Consider the following 26,674-nt stretch of genomic DNA (forward strand, 5'->3'; position numbering starts at 1 on the left):
TTCTCCTTCTCCTTCTCCTTCTCCTTCTCCTTCTCCTTCTCCTTCTCTCTCTCTCTCTCTCTCTCTCAAATAAACATTAAAAAAAAATTTTTTTTTAAAGAGAGACTCCAAAAAGCTCTCGTGTCCCTTCCACCACTGAGGACACAGAAAGAAGACAACCACATATAAACCAGAGAGCAGGCCCTCACCAGATACTAAATCTGCCAGCTTCTCGATAGTGGGACTTCCCAACCTTCATAACTGTGAGATATAAATCTGTGTTGTTCGCACACCATCCAATCTATGGTATTCTGGGAGAAAAGCCTGAACAGAAAAAGACAAGGCTCCAATGCAGAATTTATAGGAAATGGCTAGGAAACAGTTTCATGACTCTTGAGCTCCCCACCCAGAAACTTTTATTTGCTTTGGGAATATAAAATGTTGAGAGAGGAGAGGAAGGGGGAATTTGTGAAGCAACTATTTTGAACAGAACTGTGAAGATACTGGGAGTCCCACCCTACACTGCCATGTGAAGGGGGCAGAATGTGCTGTCTGTCAACTCAAGCCTGGGAAGGGGGCCTTCACTGGGCCCTTCAAGGACTATGAAGTCTATCCCAGCACTGAGGGGACACTGTGCACTGTAGACAACACCCGGCAGCACGTGGAAGCAGGAGAGGGCATAGAGTTGGCACTTGCCTGCACCCCAGGATTTATAGGAAGGGGATGTGGATCACAAGGGAAAGCCAGCCTGGGTCCATCTTAAAGCCTGCCCCAAAGGATGCCTAGGGCAGAGAGGGTGTGAGGCTCCCTAGGGCAAGATTCTGTGGAGAAACATCAGAGAACCAGAATGGGAGCAGCACAGGAAGGGAGGAAGTACATAGTCTGCATCAAGGAGCTGCAGGGGCTCCCAGGCAGAGGCATTCCCAAACAGCTCACCAAGCAGTGATTAGAAGGAGTCAGCTAAGACTATCTGCCAGGCCTGGGAGTGTGAAGCACATGGCAGTTCAAGGAACAGCTCTCCTGTCCCTCCTTCCCCGCCCCTCAACCTTCTGAGAGCTCCTGAGGTCGGTAACAGCAGTTACAGGATACAGACAGAAGAGCAGACAGAAGAAGAAATCCATGCCTCTGCTCTGGCAAGGGGTCAGCCGCAGTGAGGGTCCAGCTGTGGGAAGCACACAATCTCACAATAATTAAGTTCAGAGATTTGATTAATTTGAGGGTCTAGATATCCTAACTGAAATGTGTCTGCAACTAACATAACCACTGGATTGTCTGCTGCCTAAAAGAGCAGAAAAGCCATGGACCTGCCCAAATTTTCATCATATGCTAGGGAAATTCATACCCCTACTTACCCCTACCCAATAAAATTTAAAGGGGCAATGTGAGACAAAATGAAACTACATTTGATTACATCCCAAAGTCATTTTATTATGTGTGATACATAATAAAAGCCAGGTATCACTGTTGCTATCAACATAGTTGAGAAGTAATTCTTTGAAGCTTTTCTTTTTTTAGATTGTATAGCTTTTGAGCCATAAATTTTATAGAAATTATCCTAAGAAAACCATCCTCACTGCAGACAACTATACCAAATGCATCATCATCTCTAGGGTAGATACTGAAGTTCAATCCACCCAACACCAGTTTCAGGACTCTTGCATTTGCCTGCCATTCAATAAAGGCATAAAAATTAAACGTTCATCTTCACAGTCTCTCCTGCAGCCAGGGGTGGTCTTGTGACACAGCTCGGGCCAGTGAAACCCAGCCAAACATTCACAGGTGTTGCCTTTCCCCTTCTACCCTCTCCCCACAGTAAGCGACTAAAACCACAGCCATTTAACCACCATTAGGTCTTAGCAGCCAAGGGAGCTGTAGAGAATCCAGCACCGACATCATGAGCCACCAAATCTGCCAATTATCCCCTCTCTGCAGCTCTCATGCTAGGTGAGACAAATAAGCATCCATCAGTTTAAGACACTGTGGTTGGGTTTTCTGTCACTTAAAGCTAAATTTAACCCTAAACAGGAGAACCTGGGCACACACAGGCACCCACATACAACACATACATGCAAACTAAAAAAATAAATACATACATATATATACATGAGAGATACATCAAAATGCATGGGTGGTGGGATTGTATATCATTTTTATTTTCTTCCCTCTCTCCCGTTGATGTTTTAAAACCTTTTTCTGGGGGCGCCTGGGTGGCTCAGTCAGTTAAGCATCCGACTTCGGCTCAGGTCATGATCTCACAGTCCGTGAGTTCAAGCCCCGCATCGGGCTCTGTGCTGACAGCTCAGAGCCTGGAGCCTGCTTCAGATTTTGTGTCTCCCTCTCTCTGACCCTCCCCCATTCATGCTCTTTCTCTGTCTCAAAAGTAATAAAAATAAAACATTAAAAAATAAATAAATAAAAAATAAAATCTTTTTCTGCACCAAACGTGTTACTTTGGAATAAGAAAAAAAAAAAAATGTATGAAAATTACTTTTTGATAGTGAAGCCCTAACTATGCTCCTGAGATGTAGACATGTTTCACAGCCTTCAATGGCTTTGTCTATGCTCTTTGTTCTACGGCTGGCTTAGCACACAACCAGTCTAAACCACTTCTAGGAAGATGGAACCCCAAAGAGACCAGATAAAACTCTCAAGATAAACCGAGCAGGAACTGATAAGGAGCCGATTTTTCAGACATGAAAGGGCAGATGTTTATCATATTTGGGCTAAAATCTGCAAGGCCTAGAGACCAACAGGTATAATAGGAGGAAAGAGAAAAAAAATCAAGGATGGCTAAGTCTTTGGGCCCCAGATATTCCATGGAAAGTGATAGGACTAGGGAAGTTGGGAAGCAGAACAAGCTTTGGCATGGGCAGAATCATGATCTCCATTTCTGGACAAGTTGAGCTTAAAGTTGATGGTGGGGCCGATTTCTGGGGCAGAAATCCAATAGGCTGATGATAGTTGTTCACCCAGTAAACCCTTATTGAACACCTAAAACACCTGAGCAGAATCACATGCTAATACACAGAGAGACAAATAAGATATGGTGTCTGTTGGACTCGGCAGCTTGCAGTCTAGAGAAAGAGGAAAAATGTCAGCACCAACGGCGCAGGAACTTAAAGAGCTATATGTTATAGTAAAGAACAGTTAACTCTCATTGGTTAGCAAACATTTCACAAAGATGGTGGGCCTTGAACTGAGGCTTAAAGAATAAATACCTATGGGGCGCCTGGGTGGCTCAGTCGGTTAAGCCTCCAACTTTGGCTCAGGTCATGATCAGGACATGACACAGGCTCCAGCCCACAAGAGCAGATCCTGGGCAGATGTGATGGAAGAAGGGGCAAGGCCAGCTGGGGGAGTGATAGAATTCACAAGCAGAGGAATCCAAACTACAGGCAATGCCCCTAGGAAGGTTCTAAGAGGGTAGATGCATGATCCTACCTGTATTAGAGGACGATAAGCTTGGCTGTGAAGGCCAAGCTGCAGAGGCAGGATTATCAGAGGTGGGGAAACCAGTGATGAACCTACAGTAACTACCCAGGCAAGAAAGGAGGGACTTGAACTTGGGGAATTCAAGGGAATGGTTATGAGAGATTGGGCAGACACAGAATGATAGGACTTCCTGACTAACTGGGGGGATTTTTGAGTGAAAAACAGAGAGAAGTAAAAAAAAAAAAAAAAATGCTCAGCGTGGTACCTGAGAAGGTGAGGTATTTTCCCTAATAAAATCCTTGCAAACCAAATCCTGCTTTGGAGTCTATTTCTTTATCATAGACTAATAAAGGCTTTTGTTGCTGCTGTATAATTTAAAAAAATTTTTTCTAGCTGTATTGAGATGTAACTGATGTGTAACATTGTGCTGTTTAAGATGTACAGTGACAATATCCTTCTATACTGCAGAATGTTAACCACAATAAGTTGAGTCAATACATCCTTCACCTCACATAATTACTATTTTATTGTGGTGGTGGTGGTAGTTTGACAAAATCTAAGTTTAACTCTCATAGCAACTTTCAAGTTCACAATACAGTATGTGTTAACTATAGTCACCTACTGTCCATTAGATCCCCAAAATGCATTCATCTTAGTTTGTACCTTTTGACCAACATCTCTCAGTTACCTCCACCCTCCAGTCCCGGGTAATCATCAATCACCTCTGTTTCTATGAGTTCAACATTTTCATATTTCACATCTACGTAGAATCGTCAAGTATTTGTTTTTCTCTGACTTATTTTATTTTGCATAATATCCGTAAGTTCCATTCATGGTATCACAGATGATAAGGATTTCCTTCTTTTTATGGCTGAATAATATTCCATTGTGTGTGTATCTCCAATGTGTATCACATTTGAGATACATATGTAGTTAGATGTTTTCTTTACCCATTCACCCGTCAATGGACAATGAAGTTGCTCCCACATTTGGCTATTGTGAATACAGATGCAATGAACATGAATATGGGAAAGCACATATCTCTTCAAGAGGGTGGTTTCATTTCCTTTGAATATATACCCAGAATTGAGATTACCAAATCAGATGGTAATTCTATTTTTAACGTTTTAAGGAACCTCTATACTATTTTCTGTAGTGGCTGCACCACTTTGCATTTCCACCAATAGTGTGCAAGGGTTCCCTTTTGTCAACATCCTCAACAGAATTTATCTTGTTAGAATTGCCATTCTGACAGGTATGATGCAGTATCTCATTGTGGTTGTGATTTCTATTTCCCTGATGATTAGCGATGTTGAGCATCTTTTGTTTGTTTGCCCTTGAGTTGTATGAGTCCTTTATATGTTTACAATATTAACTTAACCCCTTATCAGATACATGGTTTGAAAATATTTTCTCCCAACTATTGGTTGCCTCTTTAATTTTGCTGATTGTTTCTTGGGCTCTGCAGAAGCTTTTCAGTTTGATGTAGTCTCTTCACTGATTTTTGCTTTGGTTGTTTGTGCTTTTGGTGTCCTACACACACACACACACACACACACACACACACACACACACAATCATTGCCACAATCAATGTTAAGGAGATTTTTCCCTATGTTTTCTCCTAGGAGTTACACAGTTTCAAGTCTTACACTTAAGTCTTAATCCATTTTGAGTTAATTTTTATGAGTGACATGAGATAGGGGCCCAATTTCATTATTTTGTCTATAAATATTCAGTTTTACCAACATCATTCATTGAAAAGATTACCATTTCTCTATTGCGTATTCTTGGCTCCTTATCATAGATTAGACAACCATATATGTATGAGCTTATTTCTAGATTCTGGATTCTTTTCTTCAGTCTTCGTGCCTTTTTATGTCAGTATATTACTGTTTTGATTCCTATAGCTTTGTAATATATAAATTGAAATCATGAAGTGTGATACCTCCCCCTTTGTTCTTTCTCAAGATTGCTTTGGCTGTTTGGAGTCTTCTGTGGTTCCATACAATTTTAGGATTGTTTTTCTATATTGGAAAAATGCCACTGGAAATTTCACACAGATTTCATTGAATCTATAGATGGTGTCGGGTAGTATGGACATTTTAACATGAACTGTTTCAAACGATAAACATGGAATAATTTTCCCTTTGTTTTCTTTTTCTTCAATTTCTTCCATCAGTGTTTTATAGTTTTCAGGGTAGAGATCTTTCAAGTCTTTGGTCCATTTATTCCTAAGTATTGTATTGCTTTTGATCTATTATAACTGGATCTTTTTTTCCTTTTACAGATAGTTGTTAGTGTGAGGAAACACTACTGAGTTTTGTATGTTGATTTTATATCCTACTGATTTATATCCTACTGATTTTATATCCTAAAATCCTATATTTATCGCATGTTGATTTTACATCCTAAAACTTTACTGATGGGAGGGGTCACGTGGCATCTCTGGGTCTAGAGGGGCGTGATGTTTTGTCAGTTCGGGCCACTGGGGTCCACAACATTGGCAACCGTGTGGTATCTGGCGCATGCTGTGGGGGTCCACAGTGGCTACAAAGGCTATTGGGGTCCTCATCAATGCCTCTAGGTCCAGGGACCAGGGCTGGCATGGTAGTGGCTATGAGTATGTGGTGGTGTATACACACCCAGATACAGGAGCCAGCTGCAGGTGCCTGCATAATGGCAGGGGTCAGAGACACACATAATGGTAAGGGCCATGGCTGGCCACAAGGACTGGGGTCAACTGTGGGTGCACCAGCAGCTGCAAGGGCCCCGACTGTTGGCATGTACTCCTGTGGCCATAGGGTCTCACCATGAGCATGCACACAGCAATCAAGGCTGGTGACAAGAGTCAGGCCAACAGCTGAAGGGGCTTAGTTGCAGGTGAACCCACCAGTAGTGCAGGCCAGTGACAGGAGTCAGGGCCAGTTTCAGGCTGACAAGCAGCTGTGGGGACCCCCGAGGTTGGCATGCACTCCTGTGGCTGTCAGGTCCCACCACAGGCACACGGCAGTGGAGACCAGACCAGTAACAGTAACAGGAATTGGACAGGAGGCATGCAGGTGCACAGCTGAAGGGGCTAGCTACAGGTGAGCTGCATAACACAGGCAAGGGACAGCAGACGGGGCTGGGGCTGGGCCCTCAGCAAGCCGGAGGGGCCTTGGCTATAGCATGCACTTCCACAGCTGCATGGCCTCATCATACGTTCACACACAACAATAAAGGCAGGTGACAGGAGTCCAGCCTGTGATGTGCAGGTGCCCAGCAAGTGCATACATAGCAGTGAGGTCAGCCGTGGGGGTCTAGGCTGTCACCTTGCACTTGTACAACACAGGCAGCGGGGCTGGCCGCAGGTGCAGAGCCCAGGCTCCAGAGGGTGGTGGTAGGGGGAGCGGTAGAGAGCAGGGAGGGACTCAAGCACAAACACAAATATCTGAGGGGCGAAGACCAGTACATCTGCAGAGGGTTTGTTAGTTTCTTCAGTGGCTGGCATCCTCTACAGAGCAGGTCACTGGGAACTGTGGTCTCTCCTGCTGTGTGGCTGGTATTGGCAGCCTCTGCTGTTCCTTGTCTCTATACAGCTCAGCTTTGCTAGTTTCTAGGTGGAGTGAAACCAAAGTGTATCCTGGGTGCAGTGCCCCAGAAACCTGGGGAAGCTGGTCACACATGCCCTTTTCCAGTCAGGGGAATTCTTCCTAGGTGGGGATTCTCTCTTGGCACTGAACAGATGCAGCCTGGAAGATGAGATGACGCAGACAAAATGAAGCTGTTCTTCCTTCCCTTTTTTGTGTGCTTATTGCCGGGTGTTTTGTTCTCAGGTGTTGCATAGCTAAAGTTTCCTAAGTGGACTCCAGAACTCTCCCAGGGCTATTTTTGTTCATGGATAGCCACCTAACAGTTGATCTTTGTGGAAGGGTGGAGGATGGGGTCTCCTACTCCAGCATCTTGGTGACATCACCTCCCTAACACAGGTTCATATATTACCCCAGCCCCTGTTACAACAAATGTTCAGTAAATTAATAAATAAAGAACAAGGGAATCAATCAATAAACATAGACATTCCGACAAAGTTTTTTTTTAAGGCAATAAATGAACAAAGGAATCACAAAGAACAACTTCTCCTCCAGGGCTCCTGGCTGGCTCAGTCAGTAGACCATGCAACTCTTAATCTCGGGGTCATGAGTTCAAGCCCCAGGTTTGGCATGGAGCCTAGTTTAAAAAAAAAAAAAAAAAAAAACAAGTAACTTCTCTTCCTACTCTTGCCTCTAATCAGTCCACCTGCTTCTTCTGTTTATCTGAATCCTTCATTTTTTCAACAGGCTGCTTTGGCAAAAAAGCTGACTTTGCACCCTTTGTATTGCTCCACCAATTCTCCCTGGGACGCAGTGGCCTGCAAAGCTTTTTACTAACAAATTAGTCCCTGAGTGCCAACGAGAGAAGTCCTTGTTGTCAGGCTGGCAGATGGATGGTTTCTCCGATCTGACAGACGGACCAAACCTACACACCACTGCTTGGGCTAGGCATCTGTTGCATCAAAGCCCCTGGAGGACCGTGCCCTTCTCCCGTGTGCCTTCAGCACCTTTTTTTTTTTTTTTTTTTATGTCAAAAGCCATCTTTTGAATCTTCCATAGCAGTTCCAGATTTGGCAGATTTACGCTCAGCATGTCAAGATCCAGGAACTCATTATGACACAGAAGGTCGTTTATTCAGTAAAACCACAAAAGCATAAATGAAAAGAGAAACCAATGGCCACATGGTAACAAAGTATACAAAACAGCAGGAACCACACACACTGCAATCCCATTAGGAAAATAGGAGGTGATTAAGGGGGAAAAACAAACAGCTTTAAAGCTTTCCCGTGGAATGACTGCAGTCTTTCCCTGAGTCATTGTTTATGAAAATAAATTCACTTATTTCCAGCAAGCTACACTAAAAATACACATATACAAAAGGCCTGGGGGGTGCCTAGGGGGCTCAGTCGGTTAAGCGTCCGACTTCGGCTCAGGTCATGATCTCATGGTCCATGAGTTCGAGCCCCGCGTCGGGCTCTGTGCTGACAGCTCAGAGCCTGGAGCCTGCTTCAGATTCTGTCTCCCTCTCTCTGACCCTCCCCTGTTCATGCTCTGTCTCTCTCTGTCTCAAAAATAAATAAAAAAACATTAAAAAAAATTAAAAAAAATAAATAAATAACAAAAGGCCTGGGCTTCTTTCCCAGTTGTTTGGATTCTCATATTAATTCAGTCCAGGTCAGTGGTTCAACTCTTGTGTAGCCTGGGTAGTTTCACCAAGGAAAACTCAGTGCACAAGCCAGATCACCATGCTGCCTGAAGTCAGTCTTCCCTGCAAGCCATCACTGGCTACCGGCCTCATAGGTGGACAAGCAACCCTTCCCCGGTCTGGAAAAGCAACACCAAATCTTTGTGCTTTAAACACAATGAGTTGTCATGACCTTTTTTATTTATGCCATGTTATGGGCTGAATTGTGTCCCTCCTACAATTCATATGATGAAGGTTTAACCCCCAGTACCTCAGAATGTGACTTCCTTTGCACACAGCATCTTTGAAGATGCTAATTAAGTTAAAGTGGAGTCAGCAGGGTGGGCCTTAATCCAGTATGACTGGTGTCTCTTTAAGAAGAGGAAATTTGAACACAGACACAGAGAAAAGACAATATGAAAACACAGGTGAGACCATGGCCATCTATAAGCCAAGGAGAGAGCACTCAGAAGGAACCAATCCTGCTGACACCCTGCTCTCAGATTTCCAACCTCCAGAACTGTGAGACAATAAATTTCCATCATGTAAACCACCCAACAAAGGGTGTTGTGTTTTTGCAGCCCTGACAAGCTAATACATGCCACGTTTCCTTTATCCAACTTTGCATCTCCAACAGAATGTAAACTCCAGAAAAGCAGGGGTTTTTGTAGGTCTGGACCCCTGCCCTAGTCTCAGCATCTAGAATAATGCCGAGTACAGAACTGGCATTCAATAAATATTTGCTGAAAAATGAAGACATACGTGACTTCAGTTCAAAACTGTGTTGAAATAGCCAAATTATGGAAAGAGCCTAAATGTCCATCAACAGACGAATGGATAAAGAAGATGTGGTTTATATATACAATGGAATACTACTTGCCAATGAGAAAGAATGAAATTCTGCCTTTTGCAGCAACACGGATGGAACTGGAAGGAACTATGCTGAGTCAAATAAGTCAGTCAGAGAAAGACATATCATATGTTTTCACTCCTATGTGGATCTTGAGAAACTTAACAGAAGACCATGATGAGAGGGAAGTAAAAAAAAAGTTACAAACAGAGAGGGAGGGGGGCAAACCATAAAAGACTCTTAAATACAGAGAGCAAACTGATGGTGGATGGGGAGTGGGGGAAATGGGTGATGGGCACTGAGGAGGGCATTTGTTGGGATGAACACTGGGTGTTGTATGTAAGCAATGAACCACGGGAATCTACCCCAAAAACCAAGAGCACACTTTACACACTATATGTTAGCCAATTTGACAATAAATTATATTTTAAAAAAATATGTTGAGCTACTCTTCCCTCCCCTCCTACTCCACTCAAGTCAAATCCTGGTTATATTGTTGGAAAAAAGATTCAGAAAATCCAGACTGTCAAAGGCAATACACCACATCCATTTTTGCCCAGCAGATATCTAATCCGATCGGATGGGCACCATTCTCTGAACCTGCTTTCTCTTGGATACACAACCACTGGCAACAGATTCTGACCCATCAAACTCAGAAGAAACCTTCCTCTTTGTTCAGGTTTGCTGTGGCAAATCCACAGTATGAAGAGTCACCTCCAACCTGAAAATACTGGTGACCACACCGGAGCCAAAGGGTCCTGTCTCAAACTTATCCAAAATGCCCACCTATCCATCAGTCAAGGGAGCTTTCACCAATGGCCACCTCCATCACTGACTCAAACCTTAAGTATCCTCCAATTCAATTTAACAAGTTTTTATTGAGCATCTTTTCTGTTTGGGAATACACAAAGAAAAACAAAGTGGAAGAAATAGCTATAGAAAGCATGATCCCAGCCCTCAAGCATAATAACATGGCTGAGCTGCAAGAAGAAACCAAGGGGGCGCCTGGGTGGCGCAGTCGGTTAGGCGTCTGACTTCAGCCAGGTCACAATCTCGCGGTCCGTGAGTTCAAGCCCCGCGTCGGGCTCTGGGCTGATGGCTCGGAGTCTGGAGCCTGTTTCTGATTCTGTGTCTCCCTCTCTCTCTGCCCCTCCCCCGTTCATGCTCTGTCTCTCTCTCTGTCCCAAAAATAAATAAAAAAAAAAAAAAAGAAGAAGAAACCAAGAAAGCATGTGGCCTGGAGACAGAAAGAAACCAGGACTGGAGTCAGGAGATGGACCAGCCAGGGGAAGTCCTTTTCCTCTGCAAAACTGGGAGGGTAAGTGAGGTTTCCCAGCAGGTCTCTTCCAGTCTATCAGGCTATGGATCTGTGACTATTAGGACAGGCTGCCCTTGTTTGGTTGAAGGGACAAAGAGACCCAAGCCAGTTACCTCCAGGAAGGGGTGGGGGAGGAAAGTTATTGTCAGACACAGCAAGGCTGATATGAACCCAGAAACCCCAAGAACAAGAGGCTTGGGGGCCGGCTCTTGATCTCCCTCTCTCCTCCCCTCTGGCATTTGTGATTCACTCTGTGAACCACACAGTTCTCTCTGCCAACATATTCCTATCTTCTGCTCCCTCATAATCTTATTTTACACACGGCTTTGGCCATGACTCTGTCCTGACTCTGCCTCAGTACATCCCTGGTCAATCTTCCTCATGTTTACTAGCTCAGATTCCTGAGAAAGAACAACTGATTGCTCTCACTCATCTGTTGACACCACATCATAATCATAATCTACGGTGGGCTGGCCATGCCAGTGTCAGGCCCCACACCCCCCCCCCAAGCTACTGATATTATGGGGCTGGGGCACAGGCCATGCCTGGCATTAAGCCTGGCAGTTGAGGCAGAAGTGGTGGCCGAGCAGCATCCCTTAGAAGGGGACACAGTGGGCAGGGGGTAAGGATTTGGAAGTCAAAGGCCATGATATATGGTAGAGTCAACAAGTGCCTAACAACGTACATTATCCAGAATGCAGATTGGATTGTCCCCTAAGTGATAGCACTTAATCTCCTATAACCTCCCTCCTACACCAACAATTAGACTTGTATCAGGTGTGTGGGTCTTAACCCTCTGACTTAAGTCTTCCAGAGATGGGGAAAGAAGCAGCAGTCAGTCCCATGGCCATGAGTAATCCTAGGGCTATCCCACTGATGGGTCATGCCTCTATGTACAGTGAGGACTGGCATCAGACACAAAGACCCCTGAATTACAAATAAGAGTCCTTGGCAATTTGTATGACCTTGAGAAAAATCACTTAACCTTCTGGACCTTGATTTCTCACTTGTAAAGAAAATAACATCTTCCCTATATCCTCTATAGAATTATAATGAGGAACAAAGGAGAAAACAAATTAAAAATTGCTTTTAAAGGCATAAAGTCCTAAATGCATCTAAATAAGCTAACAATAACTTCAGTGAAATCAGAAAATAGAGTCTATAGAAAATATAGGCATAGAAAAAAAAAAAACAAACACAAGACTAGAAGGAAATACACCAAAATGGTCAATTATCTGCGGTAGATAATGGTAGTTATTTCTGGACGGTATGATATGGGTGATTTTCACTTTTCATACTTTAACCTATATTCTTCAAATTTTCTGTATCAAATGTACTAGCGTGATAACTATAAAAATATTCCATTAAAAAATGTATGTGTCAAGGAGATCTCACTTTCTTCCCTGGCTATGTTAGTTGCGTTCTGGACATTTTATTGTTTTGTTTCTAAGTGTTTCACTTAGAGGCTGAGCAAAGGAAATAAAAGAAGGTCAGCTTCAAACCAGTCAATTTCTGCTGCATGTTAGCACTCCTTTGAAAGGATTCAAAGGCAAAAAGATGCTGAAAGGTCCCAGCTGAAATGAGGCTTACACGGTGTGTTTGCATTTCAACTATTGGGGCTGCCCTTGCTCTCACTTTAACTCCGCTGCGAAGAATTTAATTCTGCTATGCTGTTTCATCTCATTTAGGGAGCCCACATGACGCTGTGGTGAAAATTATTTCAAGAAAAATGTTCTCAGATCCTCAAGTAAAAAGGTACAATGTGAAAGTTTTATGCATTCATAAAGGGGTATTGCATACCTGGAGCCAATATGTCAGCAATGGTAATAAAAATACTCACTTTTGTAGCTGAACTAAATATACCTTGAGTCCCTAACTTTGTGCCACACTCTGTGCTAAACAGAATACAATAGTGACAAAGACAGACCCAGTCCCCCAGCACCTAACACAATGGCTGCATACATAGGAAGCTCCCAATGGACAGTCACCAAAAGAATGAATATATGAGCATTTCTGCCTCTGTGGGTGTCCTCTCACCCACCAATGTGGGCGGGGCGAAGGAAAAGAGGCAGGTAATCTGGGATGAGCCAACTGTGTGCCCCATTCACCAACTCCACCCCTCAAAACTGGGTGGGGGGAGGGGGCGCAGGGGCAAACATTCTTTATCCCTTTGGAATCAAATTAAAATCAAAAATAAAGGAGAGAAATCAGTATCTCAAAAGTTTAACTGAGCACAAGATAGAACATTAGATGATACTAAGGAATCGTGTTTAAATAAGTTTTTTGAAGGGATAAGGTTATCGTGCTTATTTTTTTTTTTTTTTTAAGTTCTTAATGCCCGCTGAAGCAGTTAAGGATGAAACCATATAAATCTAGTATTTGCTTTAAAATAATCTGAAGGGGCGCTTAGGTGGCTCAGTCGGTTAAATGTCCCAACTGTGGCTCAGGTCACGATCTCACGGTTCGCAGGTTCGAGCCCTGCATCGGGATCTATGCTGACAGCTCAGAGCCTGGAGCCTGCTTCAGATTCCGGCTCCCTCTCTCTGCGCCTCCCACACTCAAGCTCTCTCTCTTTCTCAAAAGAAAAACATTAAAAAATAATAATAAAATAAAATAATCTGGAGACAATGGACAAATGGGGATCTAGGACACAAGAACTACAAGATCAGCTAGACTGGCCACCGGTTGGCAAATGTGGAAGCCAGGTAACACGGATACCAGAGGTTCCCAGACTTGTCAGTACATGTGACCTAGCCAGGAAGCTTCAAAAATACTGATGCCTGTGTTCCAACCCCAGAGACTGAGAGTTAAATGGTCTGGGAGGGTGCCTCAGCATTAGGATTTCTGAAAGATCCCTAAGTGATTCTAATATGCAGGAACCAGTGGTCTATACCAGTCTCTATACTCTTGAGTATATCAGACAATTTGCAAAATAAAACTTTTTTTTTAACCTAATGAGAAAAAAGGTAGTTGAGCATCTGGGGATGGAGGGCTCACTGGTCCCCCCTTTCCGTGCATTAGGCCCAGGCCCTGCACCCCAGCTGTCTCCAAACCTCTTGGTTCCTAAAGCTGGGTGGGAACCTGCACAGAAGGGCACAACCACATCAACCCACCGTCACCTACAAATGGCCCCATTCTCAAGCCCCTAAAAGGCAGGAGCCCTTGAGTGTGGCCATTCCCCTGCATTTTCAAGTCTGGACCTGACAATGCAGCCTCCCCGCCCCTCCCTCCCCCCACCCTTCTTTTACTTTGCCGCCCGAACACTCCAACACTCGTCTCCCTTGGCTCCTTCTTTTGTGACGTGAATTATCCACTTTCACCTCCTGCCAGGAAGGGGAGGCCAGGACTTCCTAACAGCCCCATGATTGACATTAATCATCCTCAGATGGACGGATGTTTTTTACCTACTCATTTCCAGCAGGACCTGCAAAGCCCTCTCACCTGGCTTCCCACACATCCCCACGGACAGGCACATCTTGCTGGAGAGTGCTTCATTTTAACCAGAATGTCTCAATAGTAGGTTTCATGTTCTCAGCTGTGCTCACAGTGGGGATGTGATTTTCCTTCATGAAAATGCCATTATTACAGAGCTGCAGGCTGAGTCCTACCAACAATAGGCCTCTATTATTTGTGGGGAAATGGTACTTTGGAGAAGGATTTGCACGTGGTTCTCTAAAATGAGCCAAGCGTGGCTGACAATCAAAGGCTTGCATACAACCTGTAACTTCAGCCACACTCCCAGACGTTCCAGGGGCCCGTGGTCATGGCCAGAACCTCTCTCTCTGAAGGTGAGAGGACCCCCAAGACCTGACAGAAAACCCAGTGAACTAAATCCTGACCTTACATCTGTGGCTCCAACAAGTGTTCTCTTTCCTTCATTCTTCTTTATTGAGCCCTTCAGAGATATCTGTCACTGTTGGGGGAACAACCTGGGAGGCCATCTCAGCCCTGAGGAAGAAAAGGAAATAGGTATTAAGTGCCCATCAGGTGCCACTGCTGTAGACACTTTGTATTAGAGATTGCACACCCTATTCCAATGTCCATAGGGTTAGGGATGGAAAGCGAACAAGAAAGCAAACTGAATGGGGTGTACAGTCTAAAGAAGGGAGACACCACTTTGTTTTAAACCGGTGTTTCGAGCAGTAAAATTGGTTCAGTGTAGCCAGACCGATATATATTTTTTCAGAGAAGCTGGAAACATGGAATTCCAAGTGAAATCATTCCATTTTTAAATGAAGGCAAAGAATTCCATTTTTAGAAAAACCATGGTGGCAAACACTAAACATTCCAAACTACAAGCATGGTTGGGCTGCACCACCCCTACCCGACCCCTGGGTTGAAATCTGCTACTTCTGCTTGATACATTGTGTCTCTAAGCTCCTTCCCTGAACACCCCTTAGCCAGTCCCCTGGCCCCAGGGTACCCATGCAAACTTGTTAGTGTGTTTCTCCTGCTGCACGGAAGAGGTTGCTACACATATCAGTCCCCACACTGGATGGTAAGGGACTTATGGTCTTGGCACCCTCAGAACCCAGCTTGTGCCCAGCATATTGGTCTTGAGTGAATGAATGAATCCGCATTTCATTTACTCTTCAGCTCCTGATGCTGGTGTTCTCATCCCCCATCACACAGACAAGGAAATAAGCCTCAGACAGGGCAAGGGACTTGTCCTAAACCCCCAGTCCCCACTCATGCCAATCTAACCCCAAGCCTGTGCTCTCCATGCCCCACGGGCACTGCTTCCTCTCCTGTCATTTTTCTTTGCACTTGCAAGCATTTTGTACCTGCTGAAAGCCACAGTCCTGGCTTGAGATACAAACAGCATGTTAAAATCATGTCAAAAGTCCTCCACTTTCCTTCCCAGCGTGTCACCAAGCCACTCACTGAGTTATTTACTGTTGGGGACTATGACCCCTTGCTGGGTCAAGGCTCAGCAAATCAGTAATTTTAAGATGCCTGTTAAATATCCAACAGCTGGTGCCTGTTAACTGGAGTCACCCTCCCCCCATCACTTAGTTTTCAAACAACACAGAACATCTCCTGTTATGCCTCAGGCCTCAATTATTCGAAAGAAAGTATCACCAAAACATTGCTCTCCCTCCAAAAAAGAAAAAAAAATAGAAGAGCTCACGAAAATTACTCCTGAAGACACGTGCACACACTCAAACGCCCGCCTTCCTGGGAGAGATGCACTAGAGCCCCAGGGGAAAGTGGCTGTGGCCACTTCAGTCATGGAGGGGCGGGGGAGGGGCGAGGTGGGGAGGGGGCTTGCTCACCTTCCCCTGCACGCAGGCTCTGGGAAACTGACCCGCCGGGTTGAGTTCTAGCCTGGGCATCATCGGGAACCCCCCCCACCTCCTCCGGGCACCCCCAAACCCTGCAAAGGCATGGGGTCCCCACACCCCTTGATCGAACTCCCCGGGTGCCGCGGGCTGCCTGCTGTTCGCACTCCTGGCTGCCCAAATCCAAGTGCCTGGCCTGCCACCTTGTGGACACTACGGGGAAAACACGCCGGTGGGCCGGCTCCAAATGCCCTCTGTCTGCGGATTATCACCCTCCACTTTGAGAGGGCAGCAAGGGATGGGAATACAGATGAAGAGCAGATTAATTCGACAAAATTAAAGAGAACCCATGAGGAGGATTTGCGGATCATTTTTCTTCCACATAATTAGAGCTTTACATCAGGGAGGGTGCAAGTTTTAAATGCTCTAAATCCACACCACAGAGACCTCTTTAAAGACTGTGTGGCCCAGTGGTTACTAAAATTTGGTGGGTGTCACTATCTTCCAGGGAGATGTTTTTAAATGCAAATACCCCACCCACTGCAATCTATTTATTCAGAATCCAGGTCTAGCATTTATATATTTTTATTGTGACAAAAATCATATAACATAAAATTTACCACCTTAACTATTTTTTTTTTAACATCCAGTAAGGTGCATACTAGACCCCTCTGGGCTGCCTTGAATGAAGGCACCTTTTCTGTCCCCCCAAAATGCACCAGCCAAAAAAGGGGAAGAGGGGAAATGCAGCCTGCATTCTGCTTCCCTTCCCAGGTCTCCTGACTCAGGACTCTATCCCCCGCAGGAAAACTCACTTAGCCTAAGTAAATCTGAAAGTGGTGATATTTCCTAATTCTCACAAAGATCCTGTATATCCTTGTAACCTGCAAAACCAGAGACCCATGGGGAACGTGTGTGAAGGCCACCAGGAATCACTTGTACCAAATGGAAGGCACTGGGGAATCTGGCATGGCATTCTACTCATTTTGAAGTTAGGATTATTGAGAGCCTTCTGTTTTTTTGACAAGGACTGAGACCATACAAACCCCACAGGCCAAGGTGAGCTAGAAAAATATGTTCACGCGGGAAGTTTGGAACACAGCTCTTCCTACTCTGCTGTTTTCCAGGAGTTAGGCAAGCGCAGCGGCCCCTCTGGCAACCCCAAAGCCTGATTTGGTTGTACTTCTCCAGGTGATATGACAGTTACGGTCCTGGAGGGAGAGAGGTTGACCGCATCCCTTCCAGATAATCATGTCTTAGAAAGTTTATCTCCCACATACAGAATCATTCCAAAGACTGAGCTGGGTGAGGATTTCTCTCTTAGCTTTTTTACAGTGCGTGCTCAAGACTCAGGTCGTGGGACGAGGCAGGAACCACCTTAACTCTTTTTAAGTGTATAGTTCAGTGTTCAGTATATTCACTACGTTAGATGCCTCATATAGGCACAGTCATGTGGTATTTGTCTTTTTGTGTCTGGCTTATTTCACCTAGCATAATGTCCTCAAGTTCCATCTATGTTGTAGCCTGTGACAGGATTTTTTCCTTGTTGAGACTGACTGACATTCCACTGACTGACTGACATACCTCAGTTCGTTTGTCCACTCATCCGTCAGTGGACATTTGGGATGCTTCCAGCTTTTGCCTATTGTGAATAACGCTGCTGTGAATATGGGTGTGCAACTATTGCCTTGAGACCTTGCTAATTTCAAACACTGACTAGTGCTACAAAGAAAACCAACCAGATTCAGTGACAGAGTGACTCAGAGTGGCAGCTCCTATAACAATGACAGTAATACTTTTTTAAATTTTTTAATTTTTTTTTTTTTTTTTTTGAGAGAGACCAAAAGATTGTGAGCAGGGGAGGGGCAGGGAGAGAGGGAGACACAGAATCCAAAGCAGCCTCCAGGCTCTGAGCTGTCAGCACAGAGCCCAACGAGAGGCTCGAACTCACGAACCGTGAGATCATGACCTGAGCCGAAGTGGGACACTCAACCGATTTAGCCACCCAGGCGCCCCAACAATGACAGTCATACTTAAATGTAACATTGTGCCCCAGGCAATGTCCTAAGGGCTCCATTTATATCAACTTCTATAAACTGCAGGATATAAGGATATCACAATCCTGATTTACAGCTGAGCAAGAGAGGAAACGTGGAGCAGTTCAGTGCTTGCTGAATATTACACAACCAGGACATGATAGAGCCAAGAAGAAAGCCAGGCAGGAGGGCTCCGGAGTCCCAGAAGGCAGGCAACATCTGAGCTGAGACATGAATGGCAAAGAGGAGTCAGCCAAGAACAGTTGTGGGATAGAGCATTCCCAGGCAGCAAATGCAAAGGGGCAAGAACCAGCTTCCAGTACTGAAAGAAAACCAAAATGACTGAAGTAACAGGTAGAATCAGAGGGAAAAGGGAGAGCACATGGGAAGGCAGGGTCAGATTATAAAAGATCTCATTAGCCAGAATGAGGAGGTTGGATTTTATATTACTGACTCTGGGAAATCACTGGAGTTTTAACCATGGCAAAGACTCCAGCTCTTGCTTTCCTCCTGATAGCTTTCCTCATCGATATATATTAAATATGATTGCAACAAGAAAGCACATCTGGTGGGGACCTTAAAGGTCCAAGTTTCTGAGTTTCTTCGTTCTTGGACATATTTCACTAATACTCTATGCATGGTTGGAATCTCCAAGGCTACAGCATCACATCCATGAACATCTTCACACTGAGGCCAGCTTTCCGAGGCAACCATTACTTAACTGATGACCTATGTCCACCTTAACTGCAGACTATAATTTGGTTTTACCTCACTGCAGTATCATTACACCTCACAGCCCTGGGAACAGCACTTGATCATTTTTAGAATTCTGACTTCCCACCACAGGGGGACAAGATTACTTACCCCCACTTAGGGAGATCTGCAGAGACCAGTAATTGCTGTGGGTGGGTTAATGAGTGTGAATTAGAACTGCAGCCCGATTAAGGAAAGAACAGACAGCCGAGGAAAGAGATGTGTCAGTACTTTTACCATGGAATAGCATTTACGGCTACATAAACTAGAGAAGATCAAAAGAGCTCTTTTGCTCTTTTACGTGAAACTTTTGCCCTCCTCAGAGGCTGTGCCATTATTCTAAGCCTGTGTCCCCAAAGAGGGCAGACCCGTCAGGAACTGCTCATCCCTGAAGTTTTCATGGCATAACAATCTTTTGCCTTTTATCTCGACCAATTCACCTCATCACGGAAAAGTTTAATCCTGTGCACCTCCCAACAGCGCTCTGATTGCCCTGTAGGGACTTCCCTCTGCCCCCTACTGGATGTAATCATTGTGGGACAAGAAATCCAGGAGGGAGCATCTGGGTGGCTCAGCAGGTTAAGTGTCAGACTCTTGGTTTCAGCTCAGGTCATGATCTCATGGTTCGGTGCGTGGCTTCGAGCCCTGCATTGGGCTCTGCACTCCCGGTGTGGAGCCTGACTAGGGGTCTCTCTCTCCCTTTCTCTGCCCCTCCCTTGCTCATGCACGCTTGCTTGCTTGCTCTCTTTCTTTCTCTCAAAATAAATAAGGAAAGAAAGAAAGAAAGAAAGAAAGAAAGAAAGAAAGAAAGAAAGAAAGAAAGAAAGAAAGGAAGGAAGGAAGGAAGGAAGGAAGAAAGAAAGAAAGAAATCCAGGTGTCTACCCTCCATAGTGGGAGCTGGAGGGGGTCCCTGAAAGTTCCTTCCACTCTGTTCTTCCTCTCACCAACTTGGTGCAGGGTGGTTATGTGACCTTGCCCGGGACAGTCACGACACCTTGGCTCAGCCAATCAAATACTTGCCTCCCTGAGATGTTGAATCTTGGCTGGTTGACACAAGGTCTGGCAAGAAATTGGGTTCACCGATGAGATCAATGAGCTGAGCCTGCTACCAGTGTCTTCCAGAGCAATCTGGTGCCCATATGCTCCAGCCTAGTTCTTCAGCCCTCACTTCACTCTTTGGAGCCCTTTTATGCTAAAATTAGCCAATGTTTCTGTTACTTGCAACTAAAAAACCCAAGTAGATACAGTGAACATTCAGAGACTACAATTAGGTATCAACAAGCACCTAGTATCTCCAAGGAGGTACATGCATCTGCTCTCCAAAAACACAATGGCAAAAAAAGGGAGGGGGCAGGGACTTCTCTCTCTCTCACAATGAAGAGGTCCCCGGGTAGGGACTCCAGGGCTGGTATGGTGGCTCCAAGATGTTCACAGTGATGTAGGCTCCACCTAGCTTTCTGCTCTACTACCTTTAACTCATGTTCCCATTTATGGGGTGCCCTTCTGATCCTGATTGGCACTGTGACTTGAGTCATCCCAGCCACTTTCCTAGCAGGACAGAGGGACAGGAAAAAGGTAGTCTCCTGACAGCAAGCTAAGTGTGCTGGAACTTACTTCTACCCACAAGTCATTGATTGCCCCAACTTTAAGGAAAGCTAACAAATGAAAGTTTTTCTAATGGGCAAATGGCCTATTCAAATATACAGGAGCCCTCTCCTACAAAAGGAGAAAATGGATACTGAGTAGGCAACTAGCAATCTCTTTTACATGTTTTCTTTTTTTTTTTTAATGTTTATTTATTTTTTGAGACAGAGACAGAGCACAAGTGGGGAGGGGAAGAGATCCAGGGAGACACAGAATCTGAAGCAGGCCCCAGGCTCTTAGCTGTCAGCACAGAGCCCAACACGGGGCTCGAACTCATGAGCCATGAGATCATGACTTGAGCCAAAGTCAGACACTTAACCAACTGAGCCACCCAGGTGCCCCCACAGACTGCTTTCCTGAAAATTGCCGAAGCTTCAGAAGGATATTCTAAGGATTCTCACGCTTCTTTTCTCAACCTTTCTTGGCCAAGCCATTCTGAAAATATACCCCAGTCTAAATTCTGATTATGAGGGAAACAACAGGAAACTATCCATTTCCATAGAGCTGACTCAGAATCATGGTAACAGCACATCTTTACTGAATGACTTTGAACCAGACCCTTGATTCTTCAGAAACTTAGTTGCCTAAAACGTAAAATCTGCCTTAATCAACGGGGACCGGCTGAGATAACAACCCACGATCCCATCTACTTCAAAGATGATATGGAATCAATGTCTCCAATAGATCAAGTGTCCAGTTGTGCTGAAAAGAGCACAAAAATATTTTTTAAAAGATACAGTGGTCCTAAAGTGAATAGGACTTTTATAGTTCTCAGCCTTTGCCCCCAAGAAGAGTTTGAATTGTGCCTCAAGCTTAGGCAGGAATCTGTCTGCCTGGATTTCCTTAGGAACTAGAGAGGAAGAACTGCTAGGTTACAAAGCCAGAGGTGAACTCACCTGAGGTAGCTAGGGAGGAAGGGAAAAATTGCAACTTTAGGGCAAAAACATGTGTGTTTGTTCCTGCTGGAAGACAACTGTCCATGCATCCCTTGGGTTTCTGTGCATGTTGCAAGGGGTGGCATTGATTGCTTTTTTTTTCCCCCAAACTATCTTTTCCTGGGTATCTATATAGAGAACAGCCTTAGAAGACAGAGACAGTATCTCTCTCCAGAGCAAAGAATAAATTTGCTTGCCCATAGATGAAGATAACATCTCCCTCCAGAGCTGAGGGCAAGCAGGCTTGTTTCCCACTATAAAAGATTCAGGGGGTGCCTGGGCGCTCAGTTGGTTACGTGTTCAACTCTTGGTTTCAGCTCAGGTCATGATCTTGTGGTTTCATGAGTTTAAGACCCACATCAGGCTCTGTGCTAGCAGCATGGACCCTGCTTGGGATTCTCTGCCTCCCTCTCTCTGCCCTCCCCACTCACGATGTCTCTCTTTCAAAATAAATAAACTTACAAAAAAAAAAAAGAAAGAAAAAGATTCAGGCTCCCTAAACTCAGGGTACGTCTCCTGTGACACAACTCCCTGCATTTGTGGGTGTCACCCGGCCCTCTCCATATCACCCTGTGGGAATGGGGTTCAGGGAACTGGCACAAACACTGACTCTCATGCTACTGCTACTGTGTGAAGTAACAAAGTTCTTTGTCCCTGAACCAGGAGTCCATCAGCACCCATAAAACTGCAGCAGTCTAACTGCTTGGCTTGCAAGTCGCGAGTGGGGTACAATCTCAGACCCTTCCCAGTCTTTATATGTTTCCTCTTCATCACCACCTTCCTCCTCCCCTGCTTCTCCAATCTACCTCCTGAATGTGAACACTGGGTCCTTAGCTCCCATTCATCCCCCAGGAAATAGAAGTATTTTTAACATTTTCAACTAAATCACAGAAATCTCAAAATAGTGCTCTGTATATACTGTCAAGAGCTTTCTGGTTGTAGAATGCACCCCTCCTGGCACATAGTCCCTGCTACGGCCAAACCTTCAGCATGACGTAGTTAAATCATGCTTGCCCATGGTGATGGATGTTTCTCATGGGACTCAACCACATGAGGCAGAAAAAAAAGGGATTGTGTGTCCAACCCAATGCTGCCCAGAAGCGACCCAAGAGCCATGGAGAGGATGTGTCTTTATCTCCAACTTCCACGTTCTGACATTATCAGGCTGAGCTGCTGATGGCTGATTTTTTTATTTTAATTGGAAAGTTAAGGGAATGGGCCTGTAAATAACAGACAAAGCTGACGGTGGATGAAACGGTCCATGCTGTTTGACTTTTCAATATTAAAGACCTTCACTCACCCCAGATACACACAAAGAATGATCAGATAAGAAATCATCTACTCCTGGTCAAGCCCAGTGATCTGCCGTCATCTGCCGGGGTCACAGCAAAAATGAAACACTGAACAGTAATAAAAAAGACAGCAATCGACTCTGCCAATTCCATTCATTTCTGACCCATCTGCACCCAGGTACATCGGAAACTCAGCCCTCAGAAAGCAACAGTGAGCATGCTTCAGCTGTCAGACCCCAGCATGACCTTTCTTTCCCTTCTGCCAGAAGTCTGGAGCTAAGGCCAACTTTCTCAAATTCCATTCTCCTCACAGAAATAATAAAAGATTCTGTATTTCTATGAGCACATCCCGATTGGCCTGCTTTTCCTAAGAGAAGGGCTTTGCTCTAGAGTCACCAAATGTTAAAGAGCTGAGTGGGACCTTAGAAATCCCCCTGTTCAAACTTTCATTTTCATACAAAGAACTGAGGCTCTGGGCAGTTAGTGATCAGGTGATCACTAACCCCTTATCAGACATGGTTTGCAAATATTTTTTCCCATTCCGTAAGATTGATTGTCTTTTCATTGCATTGATAGTTTCTTTTGCTGTGTAGAAGCTTTTGGTTTGATGTAGTCCAACCTGTTTGGTATTTTTTTTAATGTTTACTTATTTTTGAGAGTCAGAGCAGGGGAGGCATGGAGAGGGGTGGTGGGGAGTGGATCTGAAGTGGGGTCTGCACTGACAGCAGCAAGCCTGATGCAGAACCCAAACCCACCAACCCTGAGATGGTGATCTGAGCCGAAGTTGGACCCTCAATCGACTGAGCCACCCAGGTGCCCCCCCACCTGTATTTTTATTTTATTGCTTATGCTCTAGGTGTCATGTCTAAAAAATCATTCCCAGGAACCATGACAAGGAGGGTTTTTTTTCTGTTTTCTTCTGTGAGTTTCATGGTTTCAGGTCTTACGTGTAAGTCTGTAATCAAACCATGAACACTTCATGGAGAGTCGGCCAAGGCTGTGTGGTTTTCACAAAATGCATATTGAGGAACCTCTTCAGTTTCTTCCTTCTGAGAGCAAGACTTTCTGTTATATTTGGGGAACTTCTGGTGTGTAATAATCTATTCTGAACCTCCCTGAGCCAGCTCCTTAATTACTCTCTTGGCTTTTTAGGCTAGGTAAACCCCAAGGAGCTCTCTCAGCTGTGCAGGGACACACGGAAGAAAAAGGAAGAACTCTTGAGATGTGCCCCTTCTCTACCCTCCCCCAGCTATTTTCCACTTTGGGTCAAGAAGAGGTCAAAAACAGGTGCCATTTGAACCATTTGTTCAGCTTAAACAGTATGCTCATTATTTGGTTAAAAAAATTTTTTTTTGTCCTTCGGAGCACCTGAGTGGCTCAGTCAGTTGAGTGTCTGACTCTTGATTTCAGCTCAGGTCATGATCTCTCAGTTTGTGGGATCGAGCCCCATGTCAGGCTCTGTGCTGACAATGCAGAGTCTGCTTGGGATTCTTCTCTCTCTGACCCTCACTCTCTCCCCCTCCCTCACATGCACACACGTGTTCCCTCTCTCTTGAAAATAAATACTTTAAAAAGAATTTGTTCTCATATATAAAAACCAGAGTTCACCCTCCCATCCCAAAATTCCAATTTCCAGTTTTGCTTGAAAAATCGAAATTAAAACCAACATGTCACATGGCAATGCCAAGGAATAGCTGTCCTTTTTAGATGGTGACATGAGCTCTCTGGTATATCATAATCTCCACTCCGTCCCTGATACCTCCTGCCTATTCCTCCTAGAAAACTGGATATATGACCTCTAGAGGAAGATTTATTGTGGTAGCTTGTTCATTGTGCCAAAAAACATTAATTAATTGCCTATAAACATCTAACTAAACCCAGAAAAACCCCTAACAGCATGGAGTTTATATTCTGGTGTGGGATGACAGGCAACAAACAAATAATTATAGAGTATACCAGAAAGTGATTGTCCTTTGAAGAAAATACAACAAAGAAGGAGATACCAAGGGTGGGGGGGTTACAATTTAAAAATAGGATAGGCAGGGAAAGGCTCACCAAGACATTTAAGTTAAAACTTAAAGGAGGTGCAGGAAGATGCCATGCAAATATGGCTTGGGAATAGCATTACATGCAAAAGGAACAACAAGTGCAAAGGCCCTGAGATATTATAGTAAGAGCCATGGCTGGGGACACAGACATTTCTGTAGGTTCCAAGGACATTCATTGTGTCCCGTCCATTCTTCTTTCCCATCCCCCACTTCATCCTCAACCCCAGCTCCAGCAAAGTTAGTGTGCCAGTGCCACAGACATCACAGGGGTAAGGGCACCCCAGCTTGGAGGCAACTAGAAACCTCTCCAAGGTATCCACAACCATGGATACTTTGAAGGAAATCAAAATCCGGGTTACCCACTCCCATCTCCACTCTTTGGAACACTGAACTCCCTGTGACCACTTCTATAGTAGAGGCTTCCTGCCGGTCTGTTGGTCCCCTCTGCCACCTCCCTGCTTACAGTCACCCATGGCTCTCTATGAACACCGCCCCTCTCACCCAGTCTGACTCTTCCCACGGGACTTACCCAGTTGTCCCTAAGCTGGGCCCTAAACAAAGGCAACGTGCAATATGTCTGTGCAAGGCTCCTGGCAGGGCTGCTTGTCTCGGCTGGTATTAAGCGTGTTCTGTGAAGGACCAACAGTGGCATCAAAGACAAGGTATTTGGGCCATGTTAGGAAGTTCTGAATTTGACTGTTCAGAGCTCCTACTTAACAATGTCCTCTCTATCCTCAACTTGCATCAAAGGAAGCAATGCTTTTTTTTTTTTAATTTTTTTTAACGTTTATTTATTTTTGAGACAGAGAGAGACAGAGCATGAACGGGGGAGGGTCAGAGAGAGGGAGACACAGAATCTGAAACAGACTCCAGTCTCTGAGCCATCAGCAAAGAGCCCGATGTGGGACCTGAACTCATGAACAGGGAGATCGTGAGCTGAGCCAAAGTTAGACGCTCAGCCAACTGAGCCACCAAGGTGCCCCATCTCTTTCCTTTTTAGAATTAGAACCAGGGGCACCCGGGTGGCTCAGTCTGTTGAGCAACAGACTTCATCTCAGGTCGTGGTCATGGCTCAGGTCCTGATCTTGGTGTTCATGGGTTCAAGTCCCCTGTTAGCGTCAGGTTTGCTGCTGTCAGTGCAAGGCCCATTTCAGATCCTCTATCCCCCTCTCTCTCTCTGCCCCACCCCTACTTGCACTCTCTCTCTTTCAAAAATAAATAAGCATTAAAAGAAGAAGAAGAAGAAGAAGAAGAAGAAGAAGAAGAAGAAGAAGAATTAGAACCAGAAGTGAGGGCGCTATCACAGAGATGTCTACTCAAATTGGAAAATGAAGTCAGATGTTTTCTGACAGGAAGCAAATAGATTTGGCTGATGGGCTTAACCATGGGGGGCACTTTCCACAAATTAAATTGACGGTTTCATATAAATACATACAAACCTTTTGCATTTGATATAAAATATTACATTGGCAAAGTTGCACTGCACTGACCGATGCTTTATTTTCTCATTTACAAATATACCAGGTTAAAGATTATACCTTTCATTGAAAAAAATAAGTATAATTAATAATAATTTGATGAGGATTAACATATACTTTTCACCATACTTCTAAGAAATCAAGACAGTGAATAAGTCTTACAACTGGATAACAAATCTTTTGCAATTCAGGCTGTCTCCAATTCTCTGCTTTTAATAAAACTGAAAGGAAACCTAACTGCATTGTCAAATGATATATCATTACTACAAGCATCGAATAAATGTTGTGATATATCATTATGTGGTTGTTGTTATACAAACACAAAAAGTTCAAACTAGTATAATAAATCTGCTTCCATAACTATTTAGTTT

General features: G+C 44.5%; 1 long non-coding RNA gene across 3 annotated transcripts in view; it reads right to left on the reverse strand.

Annotated features, from left to right (window-relative positions):
- The window catches only part of LOC125911656 (uncharacterized), a 325,018-nt gene that overhangs the window by 274,932 nt on the left and 23,412 nt on the right, over window positions 1-26,674 (reverse strand). For all 3 annotated transcript variants that reach the window (XR_007454404.1, XR_007454405.1, XR_007454403.1), the window contains exon 2: window positions 14,674-14,782. This is a non-coding gene — a long non-coding RNA (uncharacterized LOC125911656). The remainder of the gene's footprint in view (window positions 1-14,673; window positions 14,783-26,674) is intronic.

This window comes from Panthera uncia, assembly GCF_023721935.1.
Source record: "Panthera uncia isolate 11264 chromosome C1 unlocalized genomic scaffold, Puncia_PCG_1.0 HiC_scaffold_3, whole genome shotgun sequence".
NCBI classification, from domain to species: domain Eukaryota; kingdom Metazoa; phylum Chordata; class Mammalia; order Carnivora; family Felidae; genus Panthera; species Panthera uncia.